General features: G+C 44.7%; 1 long non-coding RNA gene across 1 annotated transcript; it reads right to left on the bottom strand.

Annotated features, from left to right (window-relative positions):
* Positions 1-280: 280 nt before the first annotated feature.
* On the bottom strand, positions 281-23,122 carry LOC115099536. Its single transcript, XR_003858822.1, has 3 exons — positions 23,015-23,122; positions 20,698-20,987; positions 281-966 (listed from the first exon to the last, which is right to left on the bottom strand). It is a non-coding gene; the product is annotated as an uncharacterized LOC115099536 (long non-coding RNA).
* Between the last annotated feature and the right edge of the window lie 287 nt (positions 23,123-23,409).

Genomic DNA, 23,409 nt, shown 5'->3' on the forward strand with positions numbered 1-23,409 from the left:
CGCCCACACCCCGCCCCTTTCCCGCCCCTTTAGTAAAGCCCCAGGACTTACAGGTGTCCCGGGGCTTTATGCTCGTCGCCGGGCCTTTTGAAAATAGGCCCAGCGCGAGTAAGGCCAGTTACGCACATAAATCCGCCAGATTTATGTGCATAAGCTTTTGAAAATCCGTAATTTTTACCCTTTCTGAAGTTGGCAATTTTTACACAGGCAGGGAAAATGGCTTTCAAAATTATCCTCATTATGCACACAAACAGATTTTTAAAATACCTGCAAGTTTCATCCAGAAATTAATATATCTGCCATACAGAGAAATATAGTTCTCACTATGGGTAACATAAAACGAAATATTCCATTTATGATTCATGTGCAAACAATATACAGTACTTTGTGTACAAACAATATCTTTAGCATGTTTTTAAAATGAAATTTCTTATGTGGTTGTCAACATTTATATTACAGTGTCTAACCTATTGGCATGAAACTAATTTTTTAAGAAACATGGAATGTACAGCAGGTAAGGGCTCTGTTCATTTCCACTCCTGGTGTCCTTTCATAGATCTCAGTTGATCTCTGGCTTTCCCTTCATTTTTTCACAGCTAGGAATCCTTTATGTTAATCCCATGCTTTCTTGAATTCCATTACATTTTTGTCTCTCCCACCTTTACATGGAGGTCATTTCATGCACTGACCATCTTTTCCATAAGGAAATATTTTCTGATGTCACTCCTGAGTTTACCTCCTGTTCTAGAGCATTCTAGAGCTTGTTTCAGAGTTTTGTATTTTTAATTGGGGTAAAAGCACAGTCATGCATCATTCATAGATAAGTCCTATCAAAGCACAAACCATTAGCAAACCTGACCATCCTGATAATAGTGCTGCATGCACAGGAAGGCTCCTATTTGTCTCCTGTTAGCAGTAAGTGACAGCCTCATTCAGGAGTTCACACATTCATATCTAGGTAGAAGTCTGTAAAAAAAAAAAGAAAAAGAAAACAATTGAATTGCAGAAATTGTACTGTACAAATTTATAAATAAAGACAACAAAGGAACATAGTAAAATTCAAATATATTTTGAATTACAAACCAATTTATGTCACTCAGTGACTAATCTGATATGTCTTTTTCACATTGTAATGAGTTTGGTATCTAACTAATTTCCTACAAACCATTGTCTACTATGTCTTTATATAAACAAATATATGTGAAGTACAAAAGAAATAACAGGCATAGACATAAAGCTCCTATTAAATGGAAATTTCAGACCAAATCATTCCAGGTTCTTTAATCTAATCAGCTGTTCTTAAGATGACCACTTTCCTTCAGATCATAAGGGATGGGCTCAGATAGTTCTGGCTTTATTCCATAACATCTGTAGAGAAAATGGAATGACAAGCCCATAGATGCAATGGTATAAAACCAGAACTGGTCCAGTTTGTCTTTTATGCACTAGGCTACCAAATCACCTTAGCTGTGCTTGAACACAAAGAGGTTCATGTTCAGTCACTATGCAGATAACTTTAGAGGTATATTCAATTGTGCAACCACACTATTGAATATAGGCCTGGATTTATCAAAATGTGCAATATATTGCACGTGATAGGAAAAGGGGTGTGTTTTATGGTAATAGGCAGTTTATTGCAAAGTGCACTAATACTTATGTAAAATGCTAACCTGGGGGGGGAGGGAGAGACTAGCCATAATGCCCTCACACTAGATAGGTATTTATATCTCTATGGGAAGCCCACCTAGTAACTCGAAGTGAGATTTAGGTATTAATGTAGGGGTTAGGGGCCATTTTGACATTCAAAGTGAGACATACGAACAGCACAGTGCTCTCTTGTGAAGATTTGAGGACCTTCGGAGTGAGGAGACTCAGCCAAAGATGAGATTTCTGCAATGTTCTCTCAACCTAGCTTGATGGACTCTCTATCTGGGTAACATCAAGCTAGGTTAGGTCTCCTCTCTCTCTCTCTCTCTCTCTCTCTCTCTTGTCCTGATAGCTAGGCTGCCTATTACTATAAAATACACCCCTCTTTTTCCAGGCCTTAGCAGGCTAACTTTGAATACTGGAGTTAGCCAGCTAACTTAACCTGCTACCTCAACTCCTCCCAGAATGCCCCTAAATTAGCCAGCTAACTTATTAGTTGGCTAAAATATAGCGGGCTACGTGCCCAAATATTCATTTAGCTGGATAATTCCTGAGTTTTTCACCTAAATGCTTCTGAATATGGAGCTCATAATTTGAAATGCCTGGCAACGTATACGTATGTAAGATCATATTAAAAGGAGGAAAAGCCTAAGCTGCTATGAATCTTCCTTAAACAATGCACAAATTAGATAAAGTAACGTCACATCTGAACCCTCATTCTGCGCAGAATATTCTGATTTGTAAGGAAATATTTAATTTAAAATGCATTAAATATTGCTTTGGTATTCAATTGTCTGTTTAAGCACAAAAAGAAAATCTTTCTGCTGTTTATTCCAGTCACCCATCCCCATTCATAACCCTGTGCAGGAATTCTCAGGATTCTTTCATTTGGGTTCATGAAGTCTGCTGTAATAGGATTTTCAATAACTGGCAGTTTCGTCCCACCATTTGCTTTACCTTTTCATAGAGCAACATTGCCATCTGCAGTTGACTCCATCTTTAGCATCAACAGTGTTAGAAGCATTAAAATGAAATTGCTTCAGCCAGCATGTTGTAGATGGAAGCTGCTCAAAATGTAATTGCTTATTAAATAGAATTTTAACATTTCAATTAGCTGGATAGCCAAAAAAAAAAAACAAACCAGAACACTGCAGCAGGATGTCTCAATGCATTATTTGAAACAGGAATCAAATATCGGTGGTTACCATAGTACCAGTGACGGCACTGGACTTCCACCTGTCGAGGTATGGTGCCTGGGAAAGCCCAGGCAAGTCCCTCTAATTCACTCACTCAGACATCAGACCACAGGAGTTCACTGAGGGCTCATGATAGTTTTCTTTTCTTAAAATCAGAGCGTGTTAATGCAAAAAAACATACCTGTAAAATCAAGTTTTATGATCAGCCCTGGTTTTTTTTTTGTCATGGAAAGTAAAGTAAAAATGCAGTGAAAGCCATTTTTGAAGCCATTGATATGGATAAACAGCGGTTTATCAGGGTAAAGTGGCCTGTCTGAATATTGCCTTCCTCAAAGTTGCTAAGACGTAGGCCCAGCGTCCACGATGTGAATACTTTCAGCCCGTTAAAAAGGGGCGCTCCTTTGAGTGTGTTTAGGTCTCGGGTGGAAAATCGCGCGGGTAATCCCCCTCTCCGAGGCCATACTGCTGTCCCCAGGGCCCCTCTTACTCCCTTCTCTACCAGTCAGTGCAGTCCACTAGGCCGCCGGGGTGCAGGGGGTCTTCTGGCAGGGAGGAGGTTAAGCCTCTGGGGCCCTGGGTTCACAGATCCTCACTCTTCTGGGGACAAATAAATAATAAAAACCCAGCCCCCCCCCCCCCCCCCTTGTACTGACTCTTAGATGTCCTTGCTTGTAGATTTAGTAGAAACAGGCTCGACATTTCAATGGAGTGTTCCAAAGAAAGTTTTTCTGTATCCAGGAATAGTTTAAAGTCCGATCTGCAAAAATAAATCCACAGAAAATCTTCATGCAAAGCAAACGCTCCAAAGTGCCTTTTCTCAGTGGTGTCCCACTGTCAGTGTCCCTTTGGGTAGAAAACCCTAAGAATCCCTCTCCAGAGATTTGCGAGCCAGCTCTTAGAAGGGCACAAACAAACATAAAAATCCCCTCTTTTTCCTTTTCAGTTCACTGCCGCTCATTTGTATCTCTAGAAAAGAGACAAGCAGCCCCTTCTCCAAGCCTCCCGTAAGCAGGCCTCCAAGACAAAACTCGCAGCAAAAGCCAAATCTCCTCATTTCTTGTCAAAACAACCCCCCCCCCCCCCCCAGCTCCGTGAGGCGGCTGTCAAGGGCGGAACAGACTGTGAGGCCTGAAGTTGGGGACCACTCGAGTCTTATTCTCTTCCTCCCACTGACAAAAAGGAAAGCAGGAACCGCCCGTCTGCAAGAGCCCAGACCGGTTTCACATGGCCACGCCGACTTATCCAGACTGATTTTAAGGAGGAATCAGAACGGGATGGTTTGCTAAGGACTGAAACCCACCTAAACTTAACCAAGGGCAGTCTTAGACCATGAGAGATCCAGAAGGTCCCTACACAGACATTTTCAGATGTGCCCCGCCCATACAAAAGAACAGGGACAAAGCGCGCAGGTGGTTACAATGCACGCACTTTGCCTGAATCCGGGTAAACGTGCGAGTGTTACAACCTCCCATGCAGCTTTGCCTGAATCCGGGTAAACGTGCGAGTGTTACAACCTCCCATGCAGCTTTGCCTGAATCCGGGTAAACGTACGAGTGTTACAACCTCCCATGCAGCTTTGCCTGAATCCGGGTAAACGTACGAGTGTTACAACCTCCCATGCAGCTTTGCCTGAATCCGGGTAAACGTGCGAGTGTTACAACCTCCCATGCAGCTTTGCCTGAATCCGGGTAAACGTACGAGGGTTACAATCTCCCATGCAGCTTTGCCTGAATCCGGGTAAACGTGCGAGTGTTACAACCTCCCATGCAGCTTTGCCTGAATCCGGGTAAACGTGCGAGTGTTACAACCTCCCATGCAGCTTTGCCTGAATCCGGGTAAACGTACGAGTGTTACAACCTCCCATGCAGCTTTGCCTGAATCCGGGTAAACGTGCGAGGGTTACAACCTCCCATGCAGCTTTGCCTGAATCCGGGTAAACGTGCGAGGGTTACAACCTCCCATGCAGCTTTGCCTGAATCCGGGTAAACGTACGAGTGTTACAAACCTCCCATGCAGCTTTGCCTGAATCCGGGTAACGTGCGAGTGTTACAACCTCCCATGCAGCTTTGCCTGAATCCGGGTAAACGTGCGAGGGTTACAACCTCCCATGCAGCTTTGCCTGAATCCGGGTAAACGTGCGAGGGTTACAACCTCCCATGCAGCTTTGCCTGAATCCGGGTAAACGTGCGAGGGTTACAACCTCCCATGCAGCTTTGCCTGAATCCGGGTAAACGTGCGAGTGTTACAACCTCCCATGCAGCTTTGCCTGAATCCGGGTAAACGTGCGAGGGTTACAACCTCCCATGCAGCTTTGCCTGAATCCGGGTAAACGTGCGAGGGTTACAACCTCCCATGCAGCTTTGCCTGAATCCGGGTAAACGTACGAGTGTTACAACCTCCCATGCAGCTTTGCCTGAATCCGGGTAAACGTGCGAGTGTTACAACCTCCCATGCAGCTTGCAAGTGCACGGACAGTCTGGAACTTGCCCCCAGTATGGATACCATTTCAAAGTCCATTTTTTAAAATTCTTCTGTTTAAGAATGGAAGATGCATATGATTTAGTGAAGAGAAAAGCACAATCAGAGTGTACAAAGTACGATTAGAAAGTAAGGAAAAGGAGAGGGAGAGGAGCATTCTTATCATTATTTATTTATTTCTTTCTTTTATATACCGACATTCGATCGAAATATCACATCGGTTTACAGGAAACTGAGAGATAGGGTGGAGTCCGCCCTATTTTACATTGTAACAAGGAAGTATGTAACTACATTACTATGTAACTATATCACATTATAACACTAACAGCATAACAGGTGGATTATAACTATAACTAAGTTACATAATGGAATTATGATTAGGATGGAATGTGAAGCAGTGGCTTAGTCAGACCAAGGTTAACATGGGTGGGCAGTAGGCATGATGGTTTAAGCCCTATTAGTTGTACTCTAATCAGTAAATAGAATGCACCTGACAATGGACTTCTTTGTAGTCTGCAACGGCCATCATGCATCATCAATGCTGCATTAAAATATTCTGTTTCAAGCACTTACCAACATTAAAAATAGCTTATTAAGCTGTATTAATTTATTTTATATGTATTGCAGTTTATAAATACACAACAATATGATCTAAAAAGTAAACAAAGAACATTTCACAGAAACACCAGATCCAATCACGTAATAAAACAAATATGAATGTATTATTTATGAATCCTCTTTCCAAAAATGCTGAATATATTATAACTACAATAAAACAGCAATAATCATAAGTACTTCAGATTTCCAATGGGTGCAGAACAGAACTAGAATTGTTCATGCTATAACCCAACATGCAAAACATATATATATTCAGATTCTGGTATCATCTCAGTAACAGCAAAACAAACTCCCTTCACTGCCAAGCACTTTGTGAAGAAATACAAATCCCTATAAAAATATAATAAAAAAATCATCTAGAACCTTGCCAAACTATACAATAACAGCAGTAGCTCACAGGACTAAAACAGCAGCAACCTTATCTATGAAAAGGCAGCAAGGCAAACATTACACCAGACCCTAGAATACTAATACACCACCTACTGGGCAAACAAGTTGGACTACTATAAATCCCTACAAAGGAACTATACGCTAGCCTTAATACAGCACCTCTGTCACACATGTGCAACACAGACAGAATAAGAAACTATATGTAAACCACCACCCCATGAGTGAGAGCTAAGCATTTCTGTCGTGGCCGAGATAGATGTTAATTGTGTAGTCGTAGTAACCAGGTCAGCAAATCCAATGTTTCTCACAGGGTTGTAGTTTAATATTTGATTTAAATCTTTTTTACCAATTCAAAACAACAAATTCAATGTTAATAATAAAGATAGGGATAGTTATATTTAGACTTTACTTGTTTTATATTTTATTATTTATTTATTTTTAACTTTTATATACCGACATTCTTGCATTAAATGCAAATCATACCGGTTTACAGTGAAACAGAAAAAGCAGGAAAAAATTCCTTAGTCGAATACAATGAAACAGCTTAGTATGTAAATATTACCTTTAAACAAACATATGACTATTGATAATAAATCTATATTTATGATTAAACTCTTTTATTTTATTAATAATAATACAATAATAAATTCTCTTTTCTCTTTAGTATTCTGATTATAACAAATAAATAATACATTACAACTACCACATCCAACTCTTATGGCAATCAGATAAGTATATTTCTTTCAATATATAAATCTTATACTTTTATTATATTGTCTTTTAGCATATCACATTTTAAAATTCTTTTCTATATTTTAAAAGAATTGATACTTTGTGTTTTCTTTCTTTTGTTTTGCTTAGATTCAATTCACGGCGCGATCGCTGCCGGCATCGCGCCCAATAACTACACCATAGAAGGTGTAGTTATTGGGCGCGAAATAGGCAGCGAAAAGGCTCCTTACCTTTTCACTGTTGCGGCGTCGGCGCAGAGTCGGACCCGGTGATGCCCCGACTCCTCCTCTTCTGGGGCTGACTCCGCCCCGACTCCGCCCCCATCCTGATATCGCACGCGATAAGGGACTTTTCGCGTGTGAAACGTCCCTTATCGCGTGCGAGCCGCTTAGAAAATGAGGCCCCTTGCCTTGTTTCTTCTTTCTTTAACCTACTAACTTACTCTTTAAATAAATCAACAAAATAACACTAACTCCCTCACATTGTTCCAGGTCTTCTGCAACTTATACTATATGTCAGTCTGTGTGTTCTGTTTTTGACAGAGCTACTTGTTACTGTTTCACTAAGTTAAAATAAAAGATAATTCAATTTCCCTGAATCTTCTTCTTCTTTCTTCTTTATATTTGAAAGAAAAATTTCACTTTAAAGCCTTGCATATCACTCTCTTTCTCTCAATTATACTTATGCACATACGGATTTCTCTTATAGGTTCCTTTTAAAAATCAATATGAATTGCTATAGATAAAGTTTTATATGCCATTCGAGAAAGGTTTCCTTAGGTAATTATTTACCTCATTTATATTGTAGTCATGCTGGCAGTTTGGCTATTAAATGTCTTATGCATCAAGTGACTGCCATTAAGTGTCCAACACTGATCAAGTATGCACTTGACAATGTAGTGTCCTATTCTTCTTCAGCACATATTTCATTCAAACAGCAATATATCCTATTCAATGCTGTGCTAATAAGCGATACAGCAGTTTTCTTTTTTTTTTTTAAACTACCTTTTTTATTTATTTATTTGTTTGCTTATTTATTTATTTAAAAACTTATCACTCCCATGCACTCTCTCACACATACAGATACACACAGGCTTATCACTCCCATGTTCTCTCGCATGCATACACACACACACACACAGGCTTCTCCCATGCTCTCTCTCATGCATACACACACACACACACACACAGGCTTCTCACTCCCATGCTCTCTCTCATGCATACACACACACACACAGGCTTCTCACTCCCATGCTCTCTCTCATGCATACACACACACAGGCTTATCACTCCCATGTTCTCTCTCATATATACACACACACAGGCTTCTCACTCCCATGCTCTCTCATGCATACACACACACACAGGCTTCTCACGCCCGTGTTCTCTCTCATATATACACACACACACAGGCTTCTCACTCCCATGTTCCCTCTCATGCATATGCACACACACACACACACACACACAGGCTTCTCACTCCCGTGTTCTCTCTCATATATACACACACACACACAGGCTTCTCACTCCTATGCTTTCTCTCATGCATACACACAGGCTTCTCACTCCTATGCTCTCTCTCACGAATACACACACACAGGCTTCTCACTCCTATGCTCTCTCTCTCACGAATACACACACACAGGCTTCTCACTCCTACACACTATCAGGACTCTCCCTCTCTCCTGGGCCTCTTTGTTAGGATGAGCTCCACGATGGCCCTGCGTTGGGCCTTCTTGAGCCGCATGAGATGAGCTCCACGACAGGCCTCCTCTTCTTGGCACCAGGCAACACTGATTGGGTGGGCCTGAGCACAAAGTGGGTGGGCCACGACCCATGCAGGCCCATCCGTGGCTATACCACTGATGTGACGAAGTGCAGTACAGGAAGTCTTATTATTTCTATGAAAAATAATCAACACAGATCAAAAGGTAAGACATAGCAGTCATGTTTCCCATTAACTTTCTCTGACATATCAGAACAAAGGATTGAAGAAAGTTTGTTGCCCTGCTACAGAGTTCTCCTTTACTCTCCCTTTCTGTAATGTGTGCTGGGAGAGTGGCTTGCCTTTATGCTGCCTTTCTGCCCCTTTACCCTTCACAGGTGCATGTGTCATAAAATTGCTGCAGAGCATGCTCACATTAACCTTCCCTTTCTGTCTCTCCCCTCACTGAGTTTTATATATATATATGGGCCGATACAGTACAGTGCGCTCCGATGGAGTGCGCTGTTAACCCTCGATTGGACGCACGTTTTCACATGTTGATGGCCCTATTAGGTATTCCCGCGCGATTCAGAAAGGAAAATGTGCAGCCAAGTCGCACATTTTACTTTCAGAAATTAGCGCCTACCCAAAGGTAGGTGCTAATTTCTTCAGGTACCGGGAAAGTGCACAGAAAAGCAGTAAAAGTTGGAGGGAGCACAGAAAAGCAGTAAAAACTGCTTTTCTGTGCTCTCTCCAACTTAATATCATGGCAATATTAAGTTGGAGGTCCCAAAAGTTAAAAAAAAAATAAATTTTGAAGTCGGCTCGTGGCTCGCGGGTCGAAAACCGGACGCTCAATTTTGCCAGCGACCGGTTTCTGATCCCATGACTGTCAGCGGGCTCGAGAACCGATGCCGGCAAAATTGTGCATCGGCTGTCAAACCCGCTGACAGCCGCCGCTCCGGTCCAAAAAATGGCGCTAGGGACGCGCTAGTGTCCCTAGTGCCTCTTTTTACCTGTTTTTACCGCCGAGCCTAATTTGCATACTGAATCGCACGCACAGGAGAGTGGCCTGTTCGCCCGCTCTCCCGCGGACTTTACTGTTTCGGCCCGATAGAGAGCACACATGCCTTTAAATATTGGTGATTTGAGTTGAAAAGAATGGGATAGTCAGGTATAATCACATAAATAGATTAACTACCCCTGTGAAATGTAGGTTGTTCGTACATTTCACACTTGGCATTAAGATAATTCTTGGCAATGCATTCATTGCCAGTGACTGCAAGTATCTGGCCCAATTATTAGGTACGAACTCTGTACCAGAGAGAATAAGAACATGCAGTCAGTACGAAGAAACTATTCCACTCTATAATTAGACGTATATTTGCCTTCCTCAGTATTAGACCCAAAGCAGTTCACAACAAATACAAATATGAGCATTTTTGCAGGAAATCCATCATAAATAGGAAACGAGTTGCAGGGAGACATTTGAGTCAGGGAAAAATAAGCTCCTAGAGTCTGCACAAGTATTGTACAGCACAACATCAACTCGGCTAATCTTTGACCTTTTCATTGTTCTGTAGCTTGATCAGCTAACTGCCTGCTCTTTTTCACACTGCTCAAGCAGCATATGGGAAACAAGTTGAATAGCTTACAGAACACAGTACATCAAATGTCATTGTTCTTCTTTCTACTGTCTTTTCTCACACTGCTGGACCCCAAGCACTAAAAGTGATCACATGACCTCTTCCCACAACAAAGGCAGAAACAAACAAATAGAAAATGACACAACATTGATCCATTAATTTACTGGAATGAGTTCATATCAATCTCATAGGGCTTACAAGATTAAATCTATACCTATTTCAGCCAAGAACCAAGAGTGCTTTAAGCTTGCTATTCAATTCATTTACTGTTACTTATAAAACATTTCAGAGCTATGCTTAGAAAATCATTAGTTTAAGAACAGAAAGTTGTAAAAGTTACAAGGAGAACATCAGGAGGTAAGCTGTGCATTTGGAATCTGCATCAGGTATCAAACAGAGTAAGTCTGGTCTTGAGATTAGGATGGACTGCAGGGGTGGCTATGCACTATGTTCAATCAGTATTCTTTCTGCCTGCTGCAGATGTGTTTTCCTTTTAAAATTTAGTGCCTTACTTAGAAATGGGCCAAAATTTCACAGGCTTTTAAATCTGAAGTAGAATCAGGATCTACTAAACTCCACCAGATTATAAGTACCGAGACTGTGGGAAGACATTTTGATTATGATCCTAGATCATGACTTCTTTTCTCTTATCTCTAGTTTGAATTCACATTATTAAGAAATAAAGAAGAAATCGGTACATATAGGGGTAGATTTTAAAAGAAGCGCTGTGCCGGGAGCCTGACCCCACCTCTGGCCCACCCCCAAACCGCCCATGCCCCTCCCCATCCCCATCCCTTTTTGCAAGCCCCTGGACTTACATGCGTCCCGGGGCTTTACGTGGTCGCCGAGCCTTTTTTAAATAGGCCCGGCACGCGTAACCTTTTGAAAATCCGGCCCATAATTCTTAACATCTCCAATTTTCTATCGCAATAGTCTTAGCCGCAAAATATTCTCTCAATATTGACAGGAATTTTTTTCTCGCCATTTTCTCCTGTTTTTCTTTCTATTTAAGATGACTGAAGTTCCCATGAAATTTTACTTGAAGTAAGGATTTAGCTAGAGATCAATGTCCACTATTTATGTATAAACGGAATTGCTTGGCTCAGTTCTTAACTTTTCTTAATAACTGGAACTCTTAATTACAAAAACTACTTACTGGTTGGTATTACTGTTGTTAACATGCTGTGGTTCCCAATCAGTCAGGTTTTCAGAATATCCATAATGAATATCTATGAGATAAATGTGCATGTAACGGAGGCAACACATGCAAATCTTCTCATGCATAGTCATTGTAGATATCCTGAAAATCCAACTGTCTGAATATTTCTCAGGAACCACTGCAAATGCCAGAAAGGCCAGTAACACCCAGAATGGACATGTTAATTTTAAATTGTAACAGGATACCTTCTGATCGTATGTAGAGTTTTTACCTCTATACTGTGTTTCTGCAGTATTTTCTTGGGGAAGAGGAAGGATAAAACCCGTGTGCATCTGGAATTGTCAGTAACATCTACACCAATAGGCCCTATGGATCGTCATCTCCTTCAGCATGTAGACCCTCCTTTGAACTCTGTTGAGCAGTCTTTGGATCTTCTGCCAGGCGAACGTTCGCAGGTAATGAATCCCAACGCAGATATATCACTTACTCTGATGGTTCACCATGCTCCTCCTCAGCCTGGACCCCAGCTTTCCAGTGATGAAGACACTGCTTCTGCGAAGTCGCAGTTGAATGGCATCCTACAGCCTTCCAGTCAGGTATTGGGGAGTGATCAGAGGAGCTGAGTGTTGAGAGGAGTTTTGTTTCCGGACTTCCTTGGGTGGAGGTATTGCAGTCATCTGAAGGAGCTCAAGTTTTGTTGCCAGAGGTGTGTGGAGCTCAGCAGCCTGAAATATAATCTTCTTGCCTTTCCAAACCCCTCAGTATTACCTTGGACACCATCTAGGAAGCCATAACAGCTATGTCTGTATAATTGGGACAGTTTGTATCCCAACATCAGAGTTTTTCTATGGCCCTGCAAAATACACAAGAGCAAGTTTCTACTTTATCTCAAAAGATGGAATTGCTTGACTGTCGGGAAACTGCTTTAAAAGGCTCAATTGCAGTATTTTCTAAAGGTCATCTTTTTTTTTTTTTTGCAAAACAAACTTGAAAATTTGGAAAATGTTTGCCGGCATATTTGCATTATACATTTTCCAAAGAAGAGATTGATCTCTCCAATGAAAATGTTTCAAAAATGCGTTCTTGATATTTTGAAAATTTCAGAAAATATACATCCACAAAATCTTTACAGGAATATGATAACCTTCAACTGTCAACAGAAGAATTTTATATTTTTGGGGAAAATCTTCAGACAATGGGGTTGTGCCTTCTATCCTCATAGTTACTCTTTCTCTTAACTCTGATAGGGATTTTATTATGAAGTTGTTTTTGTGTAATAGGGAAGTTCCTTTTTTTGGTTTAAAAGTTTGTATTTTTCCTGATGATGCTAAGGCAACTCACGCAAATAGGAAACAATTTCTAATGCTAAGACCTTCTGTAATTAGCTTAGGTGCTTTATTTTGGTTTTATTTTCTGTGAAAATGTGTTGTTAAATTTAAGGGGGTAAAATATGCATTTTTTTTATCCTTCTCAATTGACTTCTTAATCAGAAGCAGGCACAGACTATGGATCCTGGACCTTCATTCTCTCTGGTCACTTAAGGGTGTTGTATAGAATAAATGAGGGTCTCTTTCACTTTATTTTTTGGTAGTTATTCCTCTAATTAGTTTCCTATACATTTCTCCCCCACAGTTGTGGATTGACAGAACATGAAAAATTGACATTATTTCTTTGTGTAATTTTTCAGTTGTTTATTTATTCTTATTTTCTGTATATTGTTCTAAACAAGTGTGTTTGCTTCGTGTTATGATTTGTGAGTATGAGGACCCTTGGCCCGAGGTGTGAGTTGTTACAGCCCGTGGAGAGGAGCCCTAAGGGTCCGCACCATCAGGAGGTGAAGTATAAGCATAGCGGGAGGCTCTCGGCACAGTAGTGGGGAGATCCCCAGAGACCAGAGGTGACCCCCATAGGGTGGTAGGCTGTAAGCAGTCCTTGGAGCGAGGGCCTGGAGAAAGAGAGGCACCAGGCAGGCTGCGGAGTGGTAGGTGCAGGAATAGCCATGCAGGAGGTTCTCCGAGAAGATGGCCCCAAGGGGCGGAGCTGCATCATAGTGGGCGTAGACTGGAAGGTGCAGGCCAACCCACAAGGCAGGGAAGCCTGAGCTTGGTCTCAGCAGCTTACATAGACAGGTACCCAGAGATCGAAGGAGAACCGGCTGAGCAGTAGAGAAGCAGGCCAGAGGAGCGGGACAGCTGACAGTAATAATATACCCTGAAGCAGGCCCTGTAGAATGGGGGAGCTCAAGATTAGTCTCCAGAGTGGAGAGCGTGGCCCAAGGAGCGGGAGAGCGTGGACAGTCTTGCTGAACACAGGCGCAACCCCGAGGAGCGGGGAAGGCCAGCCAGGAAACTCACGAGTTGCCGCAGTTGTTCCAAGGGAGACCCAAGCTTGGAGTTGGAAGCTGGATAGGACCCAAGAGGCACGAAGCCAGTCCGAGGAGCGGGGTAGGCCAGGAGAGCAAGTCCCCTTAGGAGCGCACACTGACCCCCGAGGAGCGGGTGCCAGACAGGGTTCCAAGCTAGGCAGGAGCGGCATCTCAGGAGCACGAGGCAGGAGTAGATGACTCGTACGGAACTTGTTGCCAAGTCGGCTTGCTGGGGGCAATGGTGGAACAGGAATCTGATGACATCATCAATCAGGGACACCCCCAAGCAGCAGCGGATTCACGATGTCAGACCGGCCTGGGTATTCACCGCCCAGGCCAGCCCAGGACACATCACGTGGTCTGCCGAGCGTGGCTCTGTCACGGCCGCACACGGCAGACTACGTGACTGGAACAATCGGCCCACTGGGGGATGCCCAATCCCCAGATAGGCCAATCCGCCCCTGCCCCCAAGGTTCCCGCCAAAGAGGCTTCAAAGGCGGGGCCTGTGATGCGCACGTGCGCCTAGGAAGGCCCGACATCAAAGTAGGAAGTAACAGCATCCATGTCGCCACGAGGAGACCCGAGGAGCATGGCAATGAAGACAGGCCCGCGCAGCGAGCAGACCCAGGGAGGGCAGGAGCATGGTGCAAGCAGTGAGTACTCACAGTTGCAGCAATCTGCGACCGACAGGCATAACAGTACCCCCCCACTTAAGGCCCCTCCCCGGGAGTTTTGGGTTTGTGAGGATGGTTGGCATGGAACTGCTGAAGAAGATCCTTGTCTAGGATATTATCCATAGGTTCCCAGCTGTTCTCCTCAGGACCAATACCCTCCCATGACAGGAGGTATTCCCATTTTCTTCCATTCTTCCGGATGTCTAAGACCTCCCGAACTTGGTAAGTAACATCAGCCTCTGAAGACAGCGGAACAGGATCTGGTGGTCTCTTGGAGAATCTGGAGAGAATCAGAGGCTTGAGTAGAGAAACGTGAAAGGCATTGTGAATCTTGACTGACGATGGCAATTGTAACCGATAGGTGACAGGTCCCAGATGACGTACCACTGGAAAGGGTCCAATGCATCTTGGAGCAAAACGGGCTGAGGGCAGCTTGAGATGAATAAATTTAGTGCTGAGCCATACCTTATCTCCAGGTTGAAACTGGGGTGTAGCACGGTGATGGGCGTCAAAAGCCATTTTAGAACTCTGAGCGGCCTTTTCAAGCAGTTGTTGGGTATTTTGCCACAAGTGATGTAATTCTTGAGCAGTTGCCTGCACTGCCAGGGAGGCAACGGGCAGTGGAAGTGGAAGCGGTGGCAAGGGTTGGCATTCGTAGATCACCTGGAAAGGCAATGACCCCATGGAGGTGGAGACATGGGAATTTAGTGCGAGCTCTGCCCAAGGCAGGAGGTTGGCCCAGTCGTCTTGCCTCAGACTCACCTATGCTTACAGGAATTGCTTAAGGGTTCTGTTGGTCCTCTCGGTTTGGCCATTGGCTTGAGGGTGGTAAGCAGAGGTAAAATACAAAGAAATATTAAATTTCTTGCAAAGAGATATCCAAAATCGTGCAGTAAATTGGACCCCACGGTCAGAGAGAATATGTCTGGGAAGACCATAGAGGTGAAACACATGCTTAAAAAATAGTTTGGCCAGCTGAGGTGCCATAGGGAGACCTGGTAGGGCCATAAAGTAAGCCATCTTAGAGAAGCGGTCGACAGTGACCCATATGGTGTTATTTCCATTGGAGACTGGCAAGTCCACAATAAAATCTGTGACGATATGGGTCCAAGGTTCGCTGGGAATGTGCAGTGGCTGTAGAAGTCCCCAAGGTTTCCCTGCTGGAGGCTTATGTCACGCGCACGTGGGACAGGACTGTACATACACTTGAGTATCCTTATGCCTGGTAGGCCACCAGTAGTAGCGTTGCAGAGTGGAGAGAGTCCTAGATTGACCTGGGTGTCTGGAGGTCAATGAATCGTGGGCCCATTGTAGAACCTTGGGCCGCAGAGAACAAGGAACCACGGTCCTACCTGGAGGCACTAGAAAGGTGGCTGACAGAAGAACCCTTGCGGGGTCAATGATATGTCACGGAATATCTGGCAGGTCCTCAGTGATGAATGACCGAGAGAGGGCATCAGCACGACCGTTCTTGTCTCCAGGGCAGTAGCGGAGGATGAAGTTAAACCTTGCAAAAAAGAGGGACCAGGAGTCTGGCAGCTGTTCGAGCGCTTAGCCTGGTGTAGATACTGGAGATTCTTATGGTCCGTATAAACTGTAAAAAATGTGCCTTATATTTTAATCCTACCCTTTGTTGCGGTCCCGGTCGCAAGTCCTTACCTTTCCCTCCAGGGTTTCAACGTCGGGGCCCGCGGCTCGGGCCATCACCTCTTGCGCCGGTACGCTGGCAGCGGGACCCACTGCCGGTCGGGCCTACTCTGCCTGTCTCGCGGCGGCGTCTCCATGAGGGAGACGCCACCCGAACCTCAGAATCCAGCCCCTCCCCTCCTAGGCATGCGCGTGCGCATGGAGGCACAATTTAAAAGGCTTTTCCCGCCAGACCGCGGGCCGCCCACTGGAATGATGTCAGACGCTGGCAAGTATTTAAGGCTGACGTCTGCTTGAGTTAAATGCCTTGCAACGAGGTTCCTGCTGATGGTTAGTTGCAGTGTGCTGTCTGATTCCTGACTGGTTCTTCTGTTGGTTCCTGTTCCTGGTTGCGCTTCGTTCCAGCTCCGGATCCTCAGCTCCAGTTCCTGGTTTCGCTTCAGTTCCAGTTCCGGATCTTCATCTTCTATTCCTGGTCCCGTTTCAGATCCAGTTCTGGATCTTCTTCTTCAGTTCCTGGTCTCGCTTCAGTTCCAGTTCCGGATCGTCTGCTTTTGTTTCTGGTATTGCATCTCTGGTTCTTGACTCCTGCCTGCTTCCGACTCTCCATGTCTGCCGCCTGCCTCGGCCATGGACTGCCTTCTCCATTCCGTTCTCTTCGCCCAAGTCCCAGCGGCCCGGGTCCTCACGGGCTCCTCCCAGGGGGACCTCGGCTTCCAGGGTGAACGCTTCTGCTCAACTTCCTGTTGGTCTCCACCTCCCGGCCTGCTTCTTCACTGCAGAGTGTGCTTCCTTCTCCACCTTTTCACTCCGTCAGGCCGGCCCAAGGGTCCACCGCTACACTCGCAACACCCTTAGCAGGGTAATGTAGCACAAATTCTGCTCCCAAATCAAACACTTTTGATCTTAAGGATATAAACTTCTTCCTTCACTCCTGCCCTTCTCAAGATATATCTGGAAACAATCTGATCTTAGCACCTAAAAAATTCTCTGCCAGCTTTTGTCAAAAATAGTCTTAATACCCTAATCGCAATCTGGTTCAACAATGAAGGTTAGCAAAAGAGTGGGATTTTCACATTCCAAATTCAAAGAACCCCTGAAATATCAAAAGGTGGACTATCTCCAGTCACACAGGGCTTTGCTGGTAAATGATAGGTTCTTAATGGGAAAAAAGGACCTCCAAAGGAATTTTCAAATGTTCCATCAAATGTTTTTTAAATAATTCCAGCCCTGGGGAAGTTCACCATCCTGAGATTGCTGACCTTAACAGAGCTTTCATTGCCAGATTATCTTTAAGAGGAGGCAAATTTTCAACAGAAAGGCCATCAACATTTTTAACACAATTCTCCACCTTTTTAACTTCCATCCTTGGGTTTCTCCTTCACAAGTCAGCTCAGAGTTAGTTTGTGTAGAGGTAGCAATAATAATAGTAGCTAAAACCTTATTTATGTCTATCATCACTCCCCAAGGAGCTCCCAAAGTGACTATACTGAGACCCTCTGAAATCTTCAGAAATTCGGACTCCCAAATCTGTCCAGATTTTATCAGGTGAAAAACTCATAGGTCTCACATTGGTGGCTTCAAATATGACCCTTCATCTCTGCCTCACTGCAGCTAGCCAGAAAACAGATCTCCTTGGGTGACAAACCTGGCAAAAATCTCTGATGAGACTCCCCTCCTAAAAGAGAAGCTTTGTCCAGGCACGCCGTATTCAGATAGGGAGATGCCACAGAAGCAGCATTGGACTTTGGAGAAATCATGGCCTTACACTACTCTGGCATCGTATGCCTTATGAGCCATATCCATAGGATGCCCTGACAAATAATGCTAGGAAGGCATTCATCAGCCCCCTCCATCCCAGGGGGAAATCACGAAGATGGCACTTGTGCTTAGTCATTTGGGAAGCTCGAGCCCTCCTCCACCAAAAAAAAAAAAAAAAAGTGACTACAGTTCAGAATCCTTAAATCTCCCAAATCAAGCAACTGTTCTCCTCAGCAGCTCACTCCCATGCCACCATCTTGTCCTTATTAGTTTCATTTTAGCACGAGGTCTATGTAGGACATTTTATACTCCAGTGATCAGTTATGTTTTGATGATGGTTTGAAAATGAAGTTATGCATCGTTTAACATCTAATGACAGCACCACAAGTTACAAGTATGTGTTCCTCCTATCTTCTATACTAGCCATATCAGTAAATTGTGTGTACAATACTTAAGGACTTTCTTATATTTTCCCGCACAGATCAGGCCACCAATTGTCCATGCATACCAATGCCGAGTTTCCCTGAAGAAGGAGTCACCGAGCTCCGAAACATTGCAGTGTCAGCTTGACCATTAAATATCAGTGGACTTTTCAGATAAGTGTGACTGACACCTGAAAGCTTCATACGGAAGAATCACAAAAAAATTGTATTTCAAGTGACCTAATGATTTCAAAGCCTAGTGCTCACAGGGCTCACCACGGGCATAGCCACAAAGTTAGTAGTGGCACTATACGAAGGTCACTTGAAACTAAATAAGGTTCCTTACATAGCAAGTTTGATTTATATTGCTTCCAGTGCATTGCATGTATTCGCACATAAGCAGGCCTATGTGTGTATGTGGTGGGGTAGGGATACACATTGTATCTGATGCACGCGGGTTATAAAATACCATTGTTGATCTCTGGGTAGCCATATACGCACATATATGTGGCTACGTGGAGTTGTATCTTCTATGTGATATTTACAATGAACTTTTTTAATATATATGTCAGCTCATCATAAGACACTCCACATGGAATAAACACATGGCACAACTGATGTCAGAGAGCTGGTTAAAATAATTAGCGTCTCACTTTGAAAAGATGGCAGTGGTAGGTTCTGTCAGTGCGTTGAGGTAATTAAGGATGAGCACTGCAGCTACTGTCAGGAAAAAGAAATGTGAGATCTTGTTAAATCTAAGGAAGGGGAAATAAATATTTCTCTTTTGGGTATTAACAATGCATATATTGCAGCGTTAAAGAGCCCTTTCCAAATATACATGATTGGGAGGAAAAATGTAAGCAGCAAAAGTAAAATAACATTTTTAATTAAGCCATGACTTTGTTTTTTCATTGTAATTATTAAGGATGTGTTTGATTTACCAAAAATGTATATTTTACATTATTGTCTATTTCGACTTTTTTTTCCAGCTGCATGGAACTGAAGCAGAATATTTTAAGGCAGGCTGCATACCATGACGATGTAGATATTTATTGCATGGAACAAGTGAATTTAACAAAATAAATAAAGCAGGGTCCCAAATGGAGGGAAGGGTAGCCACTGTCTCCATTGAAAATATTTCTAGCTCCTTCTTCTTGTCCCCCTTATTGGCCTAGTTTGATTGAATTTGCTACCAAGAAAAAAAAAAATTGGACCCTCTACAGAGTGAGACCACAAAGTATTTCTGAATTGGCAAAACTTGTTTACGTCTCCTAAGTATTCTAGGTAAAGTTTGAATATTTGCAGTTTATTGGACCAACACAAAAGGTGATGTTCTACCTGTGTTTTCAAAGTCTGCATTTGAAGAAGGGCTCCCTGTGGTCCAGAAAGCTCATGTGCAGCATTGGTGGATAATTCTTATATTCCTCCAATAAACGGTAGCAGAATCTGCAAACTATTCATATTTCTCCAGGACTGAGACGGCTGCTGGAACTCTGTACTACATCTAAAAAATGTGCTAGTAGGTTTGCTAAAACATCATTGGACAGGGTTTAAAAGGTACTCTATGAAGCACAGACTTACAGCTAAATAGTGCTAAATCATTGTTTCTTAAGTACCGAGTGCTACTGCATAGTAGCTAAACGATCATGATGGTAACTCCATGAATCATAGTTAATGCAAAAAATATGGTGCTTAACATAAGATTTCACCAGTTTGGAGCTACAGTGTATGAACAAACAAATCAAGGCAAGTGTTTATGCTTGGTAAAAGATTTTTCTACAGTTTAGTAATAACAGTTGAAGCGTAGTTTAGAAAATATGTGCATATCCCTGGTTTGCTTGTTAATACAGACACAGTGTAGCAACACAACTCTGCAAACATCATCTACATGAAAAGGAAGAAATGGGAACTTGTGCACAGAACACCAAAGGAGAGACATGATTAACAAATTTACATCCGAGAGGACAATTTTCAAAGGTACTTAAAATGGATTGGCTGAAAATTGTCACCTTCAGAGCAGCTAAAGAACAAGTGCCCACTTTTAGCAGCAAGAAAAAAAAAAAAGACCTCAGGAGCTTGTTTAGAGTAGAGGAGTTAAATATGTACACAGGATCTGCCTGCATCCTTTTTCCCATTTCCCCTCCCACAGGAAAAGGAGGTGCTAAGTCCATGGGGATTTTGTTTTACCTGCATGCCCATGTAAGTATTCTTTCAAAAAAAAAAAACATGCATCAAATTTTTCTTTGAAAACTACCTACCAGGTCGCAGGGTGCAGAAGCAGCCGGGGACTTTTCACCTAAGCGAGTTGTTGAAGATTGCCCTTAAAATGGCAGAAATGGAACAGCCGGAAGCAACAATGCTGAAGGTCCAGAAGTTTAAAGAATTTGTCTGGCTCCAAATCTTCTCTGGTCACAGTGATATCATCTTTACCTAGTCCTTGAGAATGTTCTGCTCCTGTTGCTTCTCTGTTGCAATAATATAGTTTCCATTTTACATACCAACATCAGGAAATCTTTCTTCATGGAGAGATCGGTAGATCTTGGATGCCCTTCCGGAAGAGGTGGTAAAGAGAGACAAAGAATTCAAAAGGGTATTGGATAAACACTGTGGATCCCTAAAGGCTACAGGATGGAAATGAAGGAAAGGGTACAAGGGTGTAACCTGCTTGGTGCGGCAGTTACTATCAATCAATAAACTTTGGCGTTTTTCATGCAGCATTGCTCTCTACTTCGACGGCAAGGGGGAAAAGGGGAATTGGATTAAAAAAACAACCAACCAGGGCCCCAACATTTATGGTATGGGTACTGATAACCATGGGGGGGTAATTTGCACTGAGCAGCAGTTACTACCAGTGTTGCCAGGTTTTCATGAAAGAACAAGCACTTTTTTCCAAAAAAACAAGCCCAAAAAAAGCCCAAAACACATGAGATTGAAACATTTTATTTTTTTATAGCAGTTAATGCCCTCACATACTCATTTCTCTCTCCCCACCCCCCTCCGAGCACATCTCTGGCCCTCACACACTCATTCCCCTCTCCCCACCCCCCTCCAAGCACATCTCTGGCCCCCACACTCTCATTCCCCCCCTCCCCACCCCTCCGAGCACATCTCTGGCCCCCACACACTGATTCCCCCCTCCCTAACCCCTCCGAGCACATCTCTGGCCCCCCCCCCCACTGATTCCCCCCTCCCAGCACATCTCTGCCCCCCCACACTGATCCCCCCCCCACACTGATTCCCTCCTCCCAGCACATCTCTGGCCCCCCCCCACACTGATCCCCCCCTCCCAGCACTTCTCTGGCCCCCCCCCCCCACTGATTCCCCCCTCCCTAACCCCTCCGAGCACATCCCTGGCCCCCCCCCCACTGATTCCCCCCTCCCAGCACATCTCTGCCCCCCCACACTGATCCCCCCCCACACTGATTCCCCCCTCCCAGCACATCTCCTATCTCTGGCCCCCCCCTACTGATTCCCCCCTCCCCGCACATCTCTGGCCCCCCACACACTCATTCTTTCCCCCCCCCCCAAGTACATCTCTGCCCCCCACACACTCATTCTTTCCCCCCCCCCCCCAAGTACATCTCTGGCCCCCCACACACTCATTCTTTCCCCCCCCCCCCAAGTACATCTCTGGCCCCCACACATTCCTCATTCCTCCCCCCCCCCCCAATTACATCTCTCGGCCCCCACACACTCATTCTTCCCCCCCCCCCCAAGTACAGCTATGGCCCCCCACACACTCATTCTTCCCCCCCCACCCTCCCAAGTACATCCTCTGGCCCCCCCGCCACACATTCATTCTTCCCCCCCCCCCCCAAGTACATCTCTGGCCCCCCCACAACAACTTCAGTCTTCCCCCCCCCCCCCAAGTACATCGCTGGCCCCCCACACATTCATTCTTCCCCCCCCCCCCCCAAGTACATCTCTGGCCCCCCACCCACTCATTCTTCCCCCCCCCCCCCAAGTACATCTCTGGCCCCCCACACACTCCTTCCCCCCCCCCCCCCAAGTACAATCTCTGGCCCCCCACACATTCATTCTTCCCCCCCCCCCCCAAGTACATCTCTGGCCCCCCACACGCTCCTTTCCCCCCCCCCAAGTACATCTCTGGCCCCCCACACGCTCCTTCCCCCCCCCCCAAGTACATCTCTGGCCCCCCCACACACTCATTCTTCTTCCCCCCCCCCCCCCCCCAGTACATCTCTGGCCCCCCACACACTCATTCTTTCCCCCCCTCCAAGTACATCTCTGGCCCCCCACACACTCATTCTTCCCCCCCCCCCCCCCCAGTACATCTCTGGCCCCCCACACGCTCCTTTCCCCCCCCCCCCCAAGTACATCTCTGGCCCCCCCACACACTCATTCTTTCCCCCCCCCCGCCAAGTACATCTCTGGCCCCCCACACACTCATTCTTCCCCCCCCAGTACATCTCTGGCCCCCCACACACTCATTCCCCCCCCCAAGTACATCTCTGGCCCCCCACACACTCATTCCCCAGCCCCCTCCAAGCACATCTCTGGCCCCCACACTCTCATTCCCCCCTCCCAACATACTAACTCCTCCCCTCCTGATACCTGGCTGTAGCTGCACACTCTGGATTCCTTTGCTGTTGCGCTCCATTGCAGTTCTGCTGGTCTTCCCATTCTGCCCACGTGCGATGCTGTGCAGTGCTGGCTGGGTCTGCCCACAAAATGTGCTCCTGACGTGTGCATCAACAAGGCTTGCAGCTCCTGCTCTGATTGGCTTACTGCTGCAATATAGGGATAGGGTGCGCCTGCTATGGACAGGCTTCATCGCAGCAGCAGCAGGAGCTAATCACTGTATCATGATTCAGAGCACAAGTCCTGCCCAACAAGCTCAAAAAAACGCGACTGGCAGAAAAAATAGCCCAATTAAAAGTAACCCGCGAATCGGAAAAAAAAAACCGCGAATGACTACAAAAAGAAGCCCAATCTCGCGGTAAATAAGC

The sequence above is a fragment of the Rhinatrema bivittatum genome, chromosome 9 (assembly GCF_901001135.1).
Source record: "Rhinatrema bivittatum chromosome 9, aRhiBiv1.1, whole genome shotgun sequence".
Classification (NCBI taxonomy): Eukaryota; Metazoa; Chordata; class Amphibia; order Gymnophiona; family Rhinatrematidae; genus Rhinatrema; species Rhinatrema bivittatum.